Source organism: Primulina huaijiensis, chromosome 2 (assembly GCF_012295235.1).
Source record: "Primulina huaijiensis isolate GDHJ02 chromosome 2, ASM1229523v2, whole genome shotgun sequence".
NCBI lineage: Eukaryota > Viridiplantae > Streptophyta > Magnoliopsida > Lamiales > Gesneriaceae > Primulina > Primulina huaijiensis.
The window spans coordinates 14654215-14667532 of record NC_133307.1 but is presented as its reverse complement, the minus strand read 5'-3'; the positions used below and the strand labels follow the sequence as shown (position 1 = coordinate 14667532).

General features: G+C 37.7%; 1 pseudogene; it reads left to right on the top strand.

Moving 5' to 3' along the window:
* Positions 1-13318, top strand: part of LOC140956748 (uncharacterized) — a 36501-nt pseudogene that overhangs the window by 6053 nt on the left and 17130 nt on the right.

Here is a 13318-nt window from a genome sequence, read left to right as displayed (position 1 = left end):
AAAAAAAAAAGAAAAAAAAACAAAAAGAAAGATGTTGAAGATCTATGTAATTTTTAAGTTATATGCTACGACCCATTTATCTCTCATAAAAGAAAAAAAAAGAAAGAGAGAAATTTATTGTACAAATTAAATAAATAAGTGGTTAAGAAGCATAAATTTAGTCTGATTCCATGATGTAATGAAAAAAAAAGATTAGGAAAAAATATATAATAAGAACAACTAGATTTTAAATCAATGGATTTTCTATCTTTTGATTAGTTTGGATCGTTTGTCTGTCTGTATTCTGTAAACCATTTTTCTGAGCATTTATCTGTATTCCAACTCCATGAGAGAAATCGTTGCCATAAATTGAAACATTTATTAACCTGTGAGGATATGGAATTGAGACTTTTACTAAGAATTTCTGAAGACCGTGTACATTTAACTACCTGAAATAAGCTTTGAATTGATCATCTCAAATTATTTCATAAATTATAATTATAATGATCTTGATATAACTTTGACAGTTTTCAAATTTAATTTACACCCTTAGATAGTTTTGATTACATTTCTATTTAAATTAATCAATTTGTTTTGTATTGCTATTAACGCTTAAATTGCTAGGGACTAGCAATAAGCTGGTTGGGAGGTGTGATAAACATAAAAATTGTACATTAATTAAATATTTTATAATATAAATATATAGTTTTTGTTTTATTAAATGTTTAAATATTATATATTTTAATAAATTGTATAAAATATAAGTTGTTGTGTAATTACAAGTTTTTACTATTTTTTACAGGTTTGATAAAACAAGAATAAACTTGGCGTTGCAAATGGGATTAAGATGATTCTTGGACCTGTAAAAAGATGATTATAATATCTACAATATTGTTGACAAGTATGAGATAAAAATCCTCTCACAATTGGGATCAAATTAAGCAACAAATAAAGTTACCAAAGGAGAAGCAGTTTTACCATGCTCTAGTATTTTGACCATATCTCTCAAATTATTTGGTCAAATTGTTTGAAAAAAATACCACAACTAGACAACTCAATTATCCACATGTTTCTTTTTATGTGAAGAAGCAAATCCGGAGAAGAAGATTTTCAAAAGTGATGTGTAATATAATATAACATCTTGGAACACTAATGAAGACTTATGTGTAAAAAAATAATAATTTATTTGTGCTTGTCTCCCCAAATTTGGCTATAAATCAGGGTGCATTGTAATGTATTGAGATATCCCTCATTTTATGAACAAACCTTTGAGTTCATAATATTTCTCTCTATATTTGTCCTTTATTTCTTCATTTAAATACAATTAGCATGTTAATTTCATATTCAAAGTTTTACACTTTGAATAATGAATAGCTAACTTCCTAAAGTTGAGATGATAAGGTGAAACTCTTGGCATAATAATAAGGTTGTTAAAAGGTAAGAATCTATGTTTTATATTATTTAATCATTATTTATTGTTTATGTTATATTTATTTCTTTAAGCATTTTTATACCCTACTTATAAGTGGGAGTTTTGATTTATTGTTGCTATATGTTACACTAAATTCTTGAAACCATTTAAATGTTAGTTTGGTATTACCAACCANGTTTGGTTTTACCAACCATTTAAAGTGGGAACCTTGATTTAGTGTTTACAAATATATATAGCACAATAAATACTTGACCACATTTATAAGTTTTGGTATATATTATATACTTATAAGATAATAATTTATAACATAATATAAATATGATTATTTAATATATTGGAACCATTTTATTACGTGGATTCCAATATTGTTCGTTAATGTTAACTTTATTAAAATACCAAGAGTGGATCCTATAATCTCAACTGCTTAAATTAAAATTGGAACAATTAAAATTTAACCAATAAAGATTCAAACAATTAAAATTAAAAAGAAACAAAAACAAAAACAAAACAAAAAGACATTGTAGTGGACTTGTAATTACCTTAGCTTCCTTGTGGATACGATATCGGACTCACCGAATTATACTACTTGTGGACAACCTGCTCTTGAGAGTGCAACAATCAAAGTGACAACACCAGACAGTTAGCCAGACTCCTAGACAGCAGGCCAGGGTGTTCGCTTTGACTGAGGAGCAGGCACAGGACGCACCTGATGACGTTATTGCAGGTAACTGTTTTATTTCTTGTTATCCTGCTTATGTATTGATTGATACTGGTGCATCGCATACATTCATATCTGAGAGATTTGCATTGATGCATTCTTTGCCTGTTGAGTCATTATCTACTTTAGTATTTGTCTCTTCACCTTTGGGGAGAGGTCTAGTATCAGTGACTTCTGTTAGATCTTGTATGCTACAGTATGATGGTCATGAGATTGAGTTAGATTGTATTGTACTTGGGTTGTCTGATTTTGACTGTATTATCGGTATTGATATGTTGACCAAGTACAGAGCTACCGTTGATTGCTTCCACAAGATTGTGAGATTCAGACCTGACATGGCTGACGAGCGGAAAATTTACGGTAAGGGTTCTAGATATAGAATTCCTTTGATATCTGTTATGGCTATGACTCGATTGTTACAGAAAGGAGCAGAGGGGTTCCTTGTCTATTCAGTTGATTTTCTGAAATCGAGTCCATCATTGGCGGATTTGCCAGTGGTGTGTGAGTTTGCTGATGTCTTCCCAGATGAGATTCCGGGATTCTCTCCGATTCGAGAGATAGATTTCAGCATTGAATTGATGCCAGGTACATTTCCGATTTCTAGAGCTCCATACCGAATGGCACTGGTTGAATTGAAAGAGCAATTAGAGGATTTACTGGCCAAGGGGTACATCAGACCGAGTGTTTCTCCTCGGGGTGCTCCAGTACTTTTTGTGAGGAAGAAAGACGGTTCAATGAGACTCTACATTGACTATCGGCAACTGAACAAGGCTACGGTAAAGAATAAATATCCTTTGCCTCGTATTGATGATTTATTTGATCAGTTGCAGGGTTCTTCTGTTTATTCCAAGATCAATCTGAGATATGGATACCATCAGTTGAGAGTCAGAGATTCTGATATCTCAAAGACAGCGTTCAGAACCAGGTATGGACATTATGAGTTTATTGTCATGCCGTTTGCTCTTACGAATGCTCCAACTGTATTTATGGGTTTGATGAACCGTGTGTTTCAGAAGTACCTTGATGAGTTTGTGATTATTTTCATTGATGATATTATGATTTATTCGAAGAATCTGATTGATCATGCTGAACACTTGAGAATTGTTTTGAGAACATTGATGGCTGAGAAATTATATGCAAAACTGTCCAAATGTGAGTTTTGGTTGAGACAAGTTGTATTTCTGGGTCACATTATATCTGGAGATGGGATTTCTGTTGATCCTAGCAAGGTTGAGGCCGTGATTTCTTGGCCGAGGCCGACATCAGTGCCGGAAATACGCAGTTTTATGGGTTTAGCAGGATATTATCGACGATTCATTAAAGATTTTTCCAGTATTGCTAAACCGATTACGCAGCTGACTCAGAATAATGCTCCATTTGTTTGGTCTGAGGAGTGTGAGTCTAGTTTTGTTGAGTTAAAGAAGAGATTGACCAGTGCTCCGGTGTTGACTATCCCGTCAGGTACTGGTGGATTTGTTGTATTTTGTGATGCTTCTCACAGAGGTTTAGGATGTGTTTTGATGCAGCGAGGACATGTTATTGCTTATGCTTCGAGATAGTTGAAGCCGCATGAATCTCGCTATCCAATTCATGATCTTGAATCGGCAGCCATTGTATTTGCTCTGAAGATATGGCGACATTACCTCTACGGTGAGAAATTTGAGATCTATTCTGATCACAAAAGCTTAAAATATATGTTTTAACAATCAGAACTGAATATGAGGCAGCGAATATGGCTTGATTTATTGAAAGATTTCGATTGTGAAATCAAATAATATCCTGGAAAGTCGAATGCAGCAGCTGATGCACTAAGTCGAAAGGTATGTTCCTTATCCTTATCGACGATAGGTGTTTCAAATTTGATAGAAGATTGTTGTTTGTCTGGATTAGCATTTGAAACAGATTGTCAGCCTCTGAGATTGTATGCTATTCAAGTTGAACCAGAGCTGATTTTGAGAATTAAAGCGGCTCAGAAAGTGGATCAGAATGTGCAGAAATCGATTGAGATGGTCAGATCAGGTCATCGATAAGAATATCAGGTACGTCATGATGTACTGTATGTGAATAATCATATTGTTGTGTCAGATGTTTCAGATTTAAGACAACAGATATTGTCAGAAGCGCATAGCAGTCGATTCAGTATTCATCTTGGTGGCAGAAAGATGTATAATGACTTGAAAGGACAGTTCAGGTGGAAACAAATGAAAGCTGAAATTGCAGAGTTTGTATCCAGATGTCTGAATTGCCAGCAGGTGAAAACAGAAAGAAAGAAACCAGGAGGTCTACTGCACAGTTTGTCGATTCCTTAATGGAAATGGGATCACATTTCCATGGATTTTGTGACACAGTTACCGAGATCCTCGAGAGGTTGTGATACGATTTGGGTTGTGATTGACAGATTAACCAAATCAGCATGTTTTATTCCGTACCAGATGACGTACAGATATGACCAGATGGCAGAGATTTATGTCAGAGAAGTGGTCAGATTACACGGAGTGCCGAAGTCGATTGTATCAGACCATGATCCTCTGTTTACTTCGCAATTTTGGCAGAGTCTGCAGCAAGCTCTACGTACGAAGTTACATCTGAGTACCGCATATCATCCACATACTGACGGATACTCAGAGCGAACTATCCAGACATTGGAAGATATGTTGAGAGCCGTAGTGCTTGATTTTAGCACTAGTTGGCAAGATGCATTGCCACTTTGTGAGTTTTCATACAACAACAGCTATCAAACGAGTATTGAGATGGCACCGTTTGAAGCGTTGTATGGTAAGAAGTGCAGATCCCCTTTATATTGGGACGACATCTCTGAGGTACCTGAGATTGGATCTGATATGATCAGAGATATGACTAAGAAAGTGAGACTGATTCAGAAGAGAATGAAGACAGCTCAAGACAGACAGGCCAAATATGCCAATGTTCGACAGAGACCGTTGGTATTTGAGGCAGGAGACCGAGTATTCCTGAAGATTTCACCTTTCAGAGGAGTTGTCAGATTTGGCAAGAAAGGGAAGCTGTCTCCACGATATATTGGGCCGTATGAGATTCTCGAGAAGATAGGAGATCGAGCCTATCGACTTGCATTACCGCCTTCTCTATCTGGAATACATGATGTCTTTTATGTATCTATGCTGCGGAAGTATCTCCCCGATGATTTTCATATTATTCAGCCAGACGAGGCCGAGCTTGATGAATCTCTGAGTTATATCGAAAAACCGATTCGAATTATTGATCGTAAAGAAAAGAAACTCATAACAAAGACCATCCCACTTGTGAAAGTCCAGTTGACTCGTCACGGCATTGAAGAAGCTACTTGGGAGACTGAATCAGATATGAGACAGGAATTCCTAGAGTTATTTCACTGATGTGAGTCTTTTATTTTAGCTTCTGTTATATCTTCTTATCTGATATTATTTGACTGCCTACGATTTCGAGGACGAAATCATGTCTCAGAGGGGGAGAATTGTAAGGCCCGAGATTTTATCATATTAATCCGAGATTATTTAATTTATGAATTTTGGAATGATGAATTAAATTCCACGATTTTTGTAATTAATTAGGATTGAAATAGAATTAAAAAGAGTTTTGAGGACTAAATTGCAAATAGTGAAGAATTCAGGGGCTAAAGTGCAATTATGACTTGAGTGGACACTTGTCACACATTCAATTTGTTAGATATATAATGTATAGTCTTCATTCCTTTGAGACCAGTAGCAAGAATCGAAATTTCCCCTACAAATTCTTTCAAGTTCCTCCAAGCTTTGGATTGTGAGTTTGTTTGACTCGGTTATCCAAATTTTAATCCGACTTCAGTTCAGTGATCCTCGCGTCGACAGCTACAACTTGACATAAGTTTGTTTGTGTTCTGTTATCATTTGAAAATATGATGTTGTAGGAATTTGATATGATTCATATATGGTGTTCTGGACATGTTAAACATCGTAGAATCGAAGTCAGATTGAATAACAGATTGATTATGAAATTGTTATTAATTTCTGATTATATCGATTGAAATTGGACAGATTTGAATTAATGATTGATTACAGATTGTAGCGGATATGGGTTATGATTTGTAATTGATATCTGTTGATATTGTATTGACGGAGATATCGGGATTGTACCGTTATACCGTTGATTTGCATTAAATTCAGAGTAATCAGATTCAATATTGAATTGGGAATGGAATGGTGATATTCTTATTCTGGATATGTCATTTCAGATTTACAGAGACAGTCTTGAGTTCAGAACTTATATTGGTTCAGACCGAGACTACGAACGAAAAGTATAAGTCAATGTGGTACTGGGAGATTGACTCGAGTAGGATATACTTGGGTTTCCCTAAATCACATACTGATTGTTATTATCTGCCTTGATTTGAATTGATATGCTTACTCTAATGATTTATAGGAAGCATGTTATAGACGAGTATTAGACGAATAATCTTGTGACAGAAGTGCCGGATATTGATGGACTCGTCATTGGCACATTACACTCTGTTACAGGATAGTGTATTGGCGAGTGTGCCAAAGTCTGTGACGGAGAGGTCAAGACACTGGATGTTGGGTTATATCGATGGGATAGAATTGGAGTTTCTTCTATTACTGATAATCGATATGGAATACCAATGTCTGGAAACCGGGATCCCTAGACTAGGAATGAGTCTAGTCTGAGCTGTAGAGTCACGAGTTATTTACAGTTTTATATCGATTTATGTTTTCAGATTTAATACACGTTATTGATATTTGTTTCATTCTTTTATATCGGTTATATGATTGCATGTTTTGTTGATTTATACTAGGATGTATTTCTCACCGGAATTATCCGGCTGTTGTCGTGTTTGTATGTGTGCATGGCAACAGGTGGGACAGGATCAGGGTCCAAGAGATGATGAGAGATCGTGATTAGAGTGGAGACTACGGACTTCGATTTAAATAGGGTTTGAACACTTGATAATTAGTTGTTGAACCTTAGATTTAGATGAATGTATGTTGTACAAGACTTGTACCTTGATACTGATATGTATAATTAGATTGATTCCCTTATGTTCCGCACCGCATTTTAAAAAAAAATAAAAAATTTAGACCCAAATTAATTAAATTGATCCAATTATCCCAATGACAATTAAGAAAATGATTAGCGTCCGGGTCCCCACATATACATAAAATACTTTGGCACCATTTTAAAATAAAACATCCAACTAGTATTTGAAAATCCAAAGAAAATAATCAAAACATGAAATCGTTAAACGTTTTACCGAACCTAAAAAGCAATAAATATGAAAAGTGTAGCCCATACTAAACCTCTCAAAAATCTCTCAAAACATAAATAAATAGTCGTAAAATTTTTAACGTAAATCATAAACTTTAAATGCGGAAAATAGAAGCGCTGGTCCTCGGGTTATGTGCACCGACAGTCCAGAAAAGTCACCCATTAAGACCTCCAACATCGTAATTATCAATATCACCTGCATCAATCATACCTAGTGAGTCTAAAGACTCAACAAATCATATCTTTGATTACAAGTAATACATATACAGATCACATACAAAAGTGAAAAATACTTGTACTTAAATAACATTTTCATAATAATACATAACTTTAAACATAAACATTTTCGTAAACATTTTCATATCAACAAATTCATATTAACAAATTCATATTAATATTCGTGTTTGTAGAATTCAGATCGTGATTGTGACTCGTATTCTTAATCGTATTGGGCGATGGATCCATCTAGAGAAAACCACAATACTGGGCGGCGGGGACACCAGCGACACTCTCACCGGTAAACTGGGCCTTGCCCAACATAGTAACATATTTGTATCCGTATCCAAGGAATCACGATCGTCGGGCTCTTACTGGGGCCATAACACTCACGATACTTCCTACATATCATCGTATTTAGTCACAATCTCTTCACGTCCTTCAACATGTCGTATTTCATCACTTAATAAAAACATGAATATAATATCGTTTTTCTTTTAAACAAAGCATGCAACATATCTTTTAAAATGTCAAAATTAAACCATAAAAATTCATGAACATTTAAAAATTATAATTTGGCATATAAAAATTCATAAACATTTGAAATAAACATATTAGCATATAAAACAGCAATTATAGCACTGCCATGACGTTTTCTAATTTTCGGGTGTAAAATGATCGTTCTACCACTAGATGTAAATTTCATGTTTTTGAATTTTTCTTAATTTCATTGATTCTAACATGTCCCCAAATAATTATTTAAGCCTAAATTAAATTTCTCAAAATTTTTTTTAGCTTAAATACTAGACTTTTAATTAATTCGTAATTAGTCGTTTTGAAGGCCTTTTAATCCTGAAAAATCCTAGACTTTAATATAAAATTCCTAAATTCAAAACTTAGTCTTTTATATTATTTTAGTTCTCGTGAACCATGACTCGACACCCGTGAGCCGTGTTTTGATTTATTTTAACTTAAAAACCCTAACTTGACCCATAAAAGTTCACCCTGAGCCATCTTTGATTTCTCCCGAGCCACCCTCAGACCATGTTGGACCAGACCCTGACCAACCCCTTATGCCACCCCTCTGGACCCTTGGAACTCACGGGCATGACCCCTAGACTCGAACCGAAGCTCCCCAACCCAGCACACCTGTAACGCTCGAGATTTTATCCTGTTAATTTGAAATGAATAATTGATTGATTGATATGGTTATAGACAGAGCATGTCGAGATGGGCTTGGAATTGTTGATTTGAGAATATGTGCAAGAATTATGTGTGAGACCCGAAGGTCTCGCGCATATGCGCGACAAGAGGCGCGCATATGCGCGAGACGTGCAGACCAAAAATGAAGCCACTTGTCCTAGCCATGCATATATAATGTGTATTTAGTTTCATTCCCTCACCATCTCAGCAGCAAGGACCGAGAGAAGATCTGGAAATTCCTACAAGTACATCCTAGCTTGGAACTTAACCTGTGCAAGATATATTCATCCGATTTTCAATCCGGGTTCAGATTTGTGTTGCTCTCATCAAGAACTTCAAGAGGATGTAAGTTTTATTCATTTCCTAGATAGTTTGAAGTTTAGATGTTGGGGAAATTTGGGTATGATTGAGATTATATGTTCTTATGATTACAAGCAACGTTTATTCGCAATCGGATCGAAGAACGGATAGGATATGTGATGGTTATGAAATTCCAGTTTATATGTGTATGAAAATATACAGATTTTGAGCCGTGTGGATTGATGTTGTTGAGGATTATGATTGATTGTTATTGAGGATTGATATGTGAGATGGTTGGTGTCGAGGAGCTATGCCGTTATGCCGTCGAAATGTACCAAAATGAAATAGTGATAAGTACATGTGTTGATTTGAGTTAGAGATTGATAGAATGCATCTTGAATGTATCATTTCAGATTTATATTGACAAGATTCGACTTCAAGATTTCGATCACGATAAAGACTGTGCAACGAAAGGTATAATTCATGTTGATTCGGGGAGATATAACTCGAATTAGATCTGATTTGAGTTTCTCAAAATCACATACTAGATTGTCATCTTTTTATATGTTGATGCTTTGTGTATATATTTATATTCAAGCATTTAAGATAGGAAAGACATTGGCAGACTTGCCAAGCTAGACGTTCGGTGATATCGACGCATAGGAGCAGAATTGACTCCGATTGTAGACATTCGATATAGACATGACCGAAGTCTAGGAATAAGACGTACCGTCACCCCGATTGGGAGGGGAGGTGGCAGACTGTGACGTCTTATTCACACCGGGATCCCTAGTGTTAGAGTCGAATCGAGTCAAGATATGCTTTCGATTTCATTTGCATGCTGATATTGATTTGGTTTCATAGACTATGGAAGCTATTGCCCTTGATTCTATTCATGATGGCATGCTTCATGATTTATATTGTGTATATGCATGTGTACCATGTTTTATACTGGGATTTGTTCTCACCAGAGTATCCAGCTGTTGTTGTGTCTGTATGTGTGCATAACAATAGGTGGGGCAGGATCAGGGTCGAGACGAGGATGATTGAGAGGTGATAGCGTGGTGATCACGGGCGTAGCAGAAGAAACTAGTTGTTGTATTAGACATGTATTAATACTTTTAAACGCTAGTTTTATTGTATGAACGAAATGAGACATGTATTTGCTTTTAATGAAATGCAATAAATTTTATGTATGTGTGTTATGTTAAAAGCAAATTTTTGACCCACATTTTCTAGCAAAGATCCAATTAATCCCAATGATAATCGAGTTAGAGCCCGGGTCCCTACAACAGGTGGTATCAGAGCCGTAGGTTCTGTATAGACTGAGATAGAAGAGAGTGAGCGGGGTAGATCGAGTCGTCTTCCTTGCTTATATCATGCTAGCACACGTCATGATTTATTGCTTTTCCTATGATATGTTGTATTGTTATCTGAGTTGATTACAACATCTACTTGCCAAGACTGAATCAGAACCGATTCTGGATCAGAGGTATATGTTCAGAGGAGGACTGAGATAGATTGTATAGACTGTATACTAATCCGTTTGATAATCAGATATGCCTCCTCGACGAGTACCGCAACCAGTAGCAGGTCGGGCACCAGAACAGGGCAGTACATCCAATGATCCGATGGATGTGACCGCTACACCGATGGAGACCTTGTTAAAGCGGTTTCAGTCATTCCGACCACCGACACTGAAGGGTACAGAAATTTCCGTTGAATGTGAAAGTTGGCTCGATGACATCGAAATGTTATTTGAATCTCTTGACTATACCGATGAACGACGAGTTAAACTGATTGGGCATCAACTGCAAGAAGTTGCCAAGAATTGGTGGCTTACCACAAAGAGGGCCTTGGATCATCGTGGTACAGAGGTCACTTGGAAGGTGTTCAAGACAGAGTTCTATCAGCGATTCTTTCCCGTCTCCTACCGAAAAGACAAAGGTGCTGAATTTGCCAATCTGAGACAGGGACAGCTGAACATCGAGGAATATGTAGCTAAGTTCTCCACATTGCTCAGATTTGCTCCCCACGTTGCTGGGAATGACGAGGCCATTGCGGATCAGTTTATCAATGGCCTGAATCCGGAGATATTCAACTTGGTGAACACGGGACGACCCAACAATTTTTCTGATGCCTCGAACAGGGTGAAGGGAGCAGAAGCCGGGTTGCTTAGGCAACGAAGCACTTCTTATCCCACTCAGACTCCTAGACCACCCCAGCCCTCGGGTCAGTATCGGCAACCACCTCCCAAATTCGAGAGTGGTGGTAGCAGCAGCGGTAGGAAAGACAGTTTGAAAGTGAAAGGGAAGCAGTTCAAGAAATCAGGGACCAGTTCTTCGAGCTCCAGTGGGCCGAGACAGACAGGGTCGGGCCAGAGATCAGAGTATACAGGGGTTTACTGTAGTTCTTGCGGAGGTAGACATGCCACCGAGCAGTGTCAGGGCGTGATAGGCTGCTGAAACATTTACAGACAGCAGGGCCACTTCGCCAAGGTCTGTCCACAGAGAGGTGCACAGCAGACTCAGAGTGTAGGAGCATCTGGCTCTGTAGCTCAGCCTGAGAGGCAAGCTTCATCTGTTCATTCATTCTAGCCAGTCCCTACATCGACACAGCCCAGAGCTAGGGGTAGCCAGATGGTGGGCCAGCTGTCGAGACAGCAGGCTCGAGTGTTTGCGCTGACAGAAGAGCAGGCTCAGGATGCCCCGGATGACGTGATAGCAGGTAATTGTTCGCTTTGCGGTTATCCTGCTTATGTTCTGATAGACACAGGTGCATCACATACATTCTTATCTGAGCGTTTTGCATTGACATGTGCATTGCCTATTGAGTCGTTGTCTACTGTAGTGTCTATCTCTTCTCCTTTGGGGACAGGGATGATATCAGTGACATCTGTTAGATCGTGTTTACTACAGTATGATGGGAATGAGATAGAATTAAACTGTATTGTGCTTGGGTTATCTGATTTTGATTGCATTATTGGTATCGACATGTTAACCAAGTACAGAGCGACAGTAGACTGTTTCCACAAGATTGTTAGATTCAGACCAGAAATGGCTGAAGAGTGGAAGTTCTACGGCAAAGAGTCTAGAGCTAAGATTCCTTTGATTTAAGTATTGTCTATGACTCGATTAATACAGAAAGGAGCAGAGGGATTCCTTGTCTATTCAGTAGATCTACTGAAATCGAGCCCAGCATTGGCAGATCTGCCAGTAGTTTGCGAGTTTGCAGATGTGTTCTCCGATGAGATTCCGGGATTGCCTCCAGTCAGAGAGGTAGATTTTAGCATCGACCTAGTACCAGGTACGGTTCCTATTTCTCGAGCTCCTTATAGAATGGCACCGATAGAGTTGAAAAAATTGAAAGAACAGCTTGAAGATTTGCTGGCCAAGAGATATATCAGACCAAGTGTATCCCTTTGGGGCGCACCAGTGCTATTCGTGCAAAAGAAAGACGGTTCGATGAGATTGTGTATCGATTACCGGCAACTGAACAAGGCAACAGTAAAGAACAAGTACCCATTGCCTCGCATCGACGATTTGTTTGATCAGTTGCAGGGATCCTATGTCTATTCCAAGATCGATCTGAGATCTGGATATCACCAGCTGAGAGTTAGCGATGTGGATATACCGAAGACAGCATTCCGAACCAGGTATGGACATTATGAGTTTATTGTCATGCCTTTTGGTTTAACGAATGCGCCAGCGGTGTTTATGAGTCTGATGAACCGTGTCTTTCAGAGGTATCTAGATGAGTTTGTGATTGTTTTTATAGATGATATTTTGGTTTACTCAAGAAATGAGACTGATCATGCTGAGCATTTGAGAATTGTGTTGCATACGTTAAGAAATGAGCAACTGTATGCTAAACTGTCAAAGTGTGAGTTTTGGCTGAGACACGTTGTCATCTTGGGTCATATCATATCTGGAGACGGTATTTCTGTTGATCCGAGCAAAGTCGAGGCAGTGATTAGTTGGCCTAGACCAACTTCTGTGCCAGAGATACGCAGTTTCATGGGTCTAGCAGGATACTATCGACGATTTATTAAAGATTTCTCCAGTATTGCGAAGCCAATCACTCAGTTGACTCAGAAGAATGCGCCTTTTATCTGGTCAGAAGCATGTGAGTCGAGCTTCGTAGAGTTGAAGAAGAGATTGACTAGTGCTCCAGTCCTGACGATACCTTCAGGTACG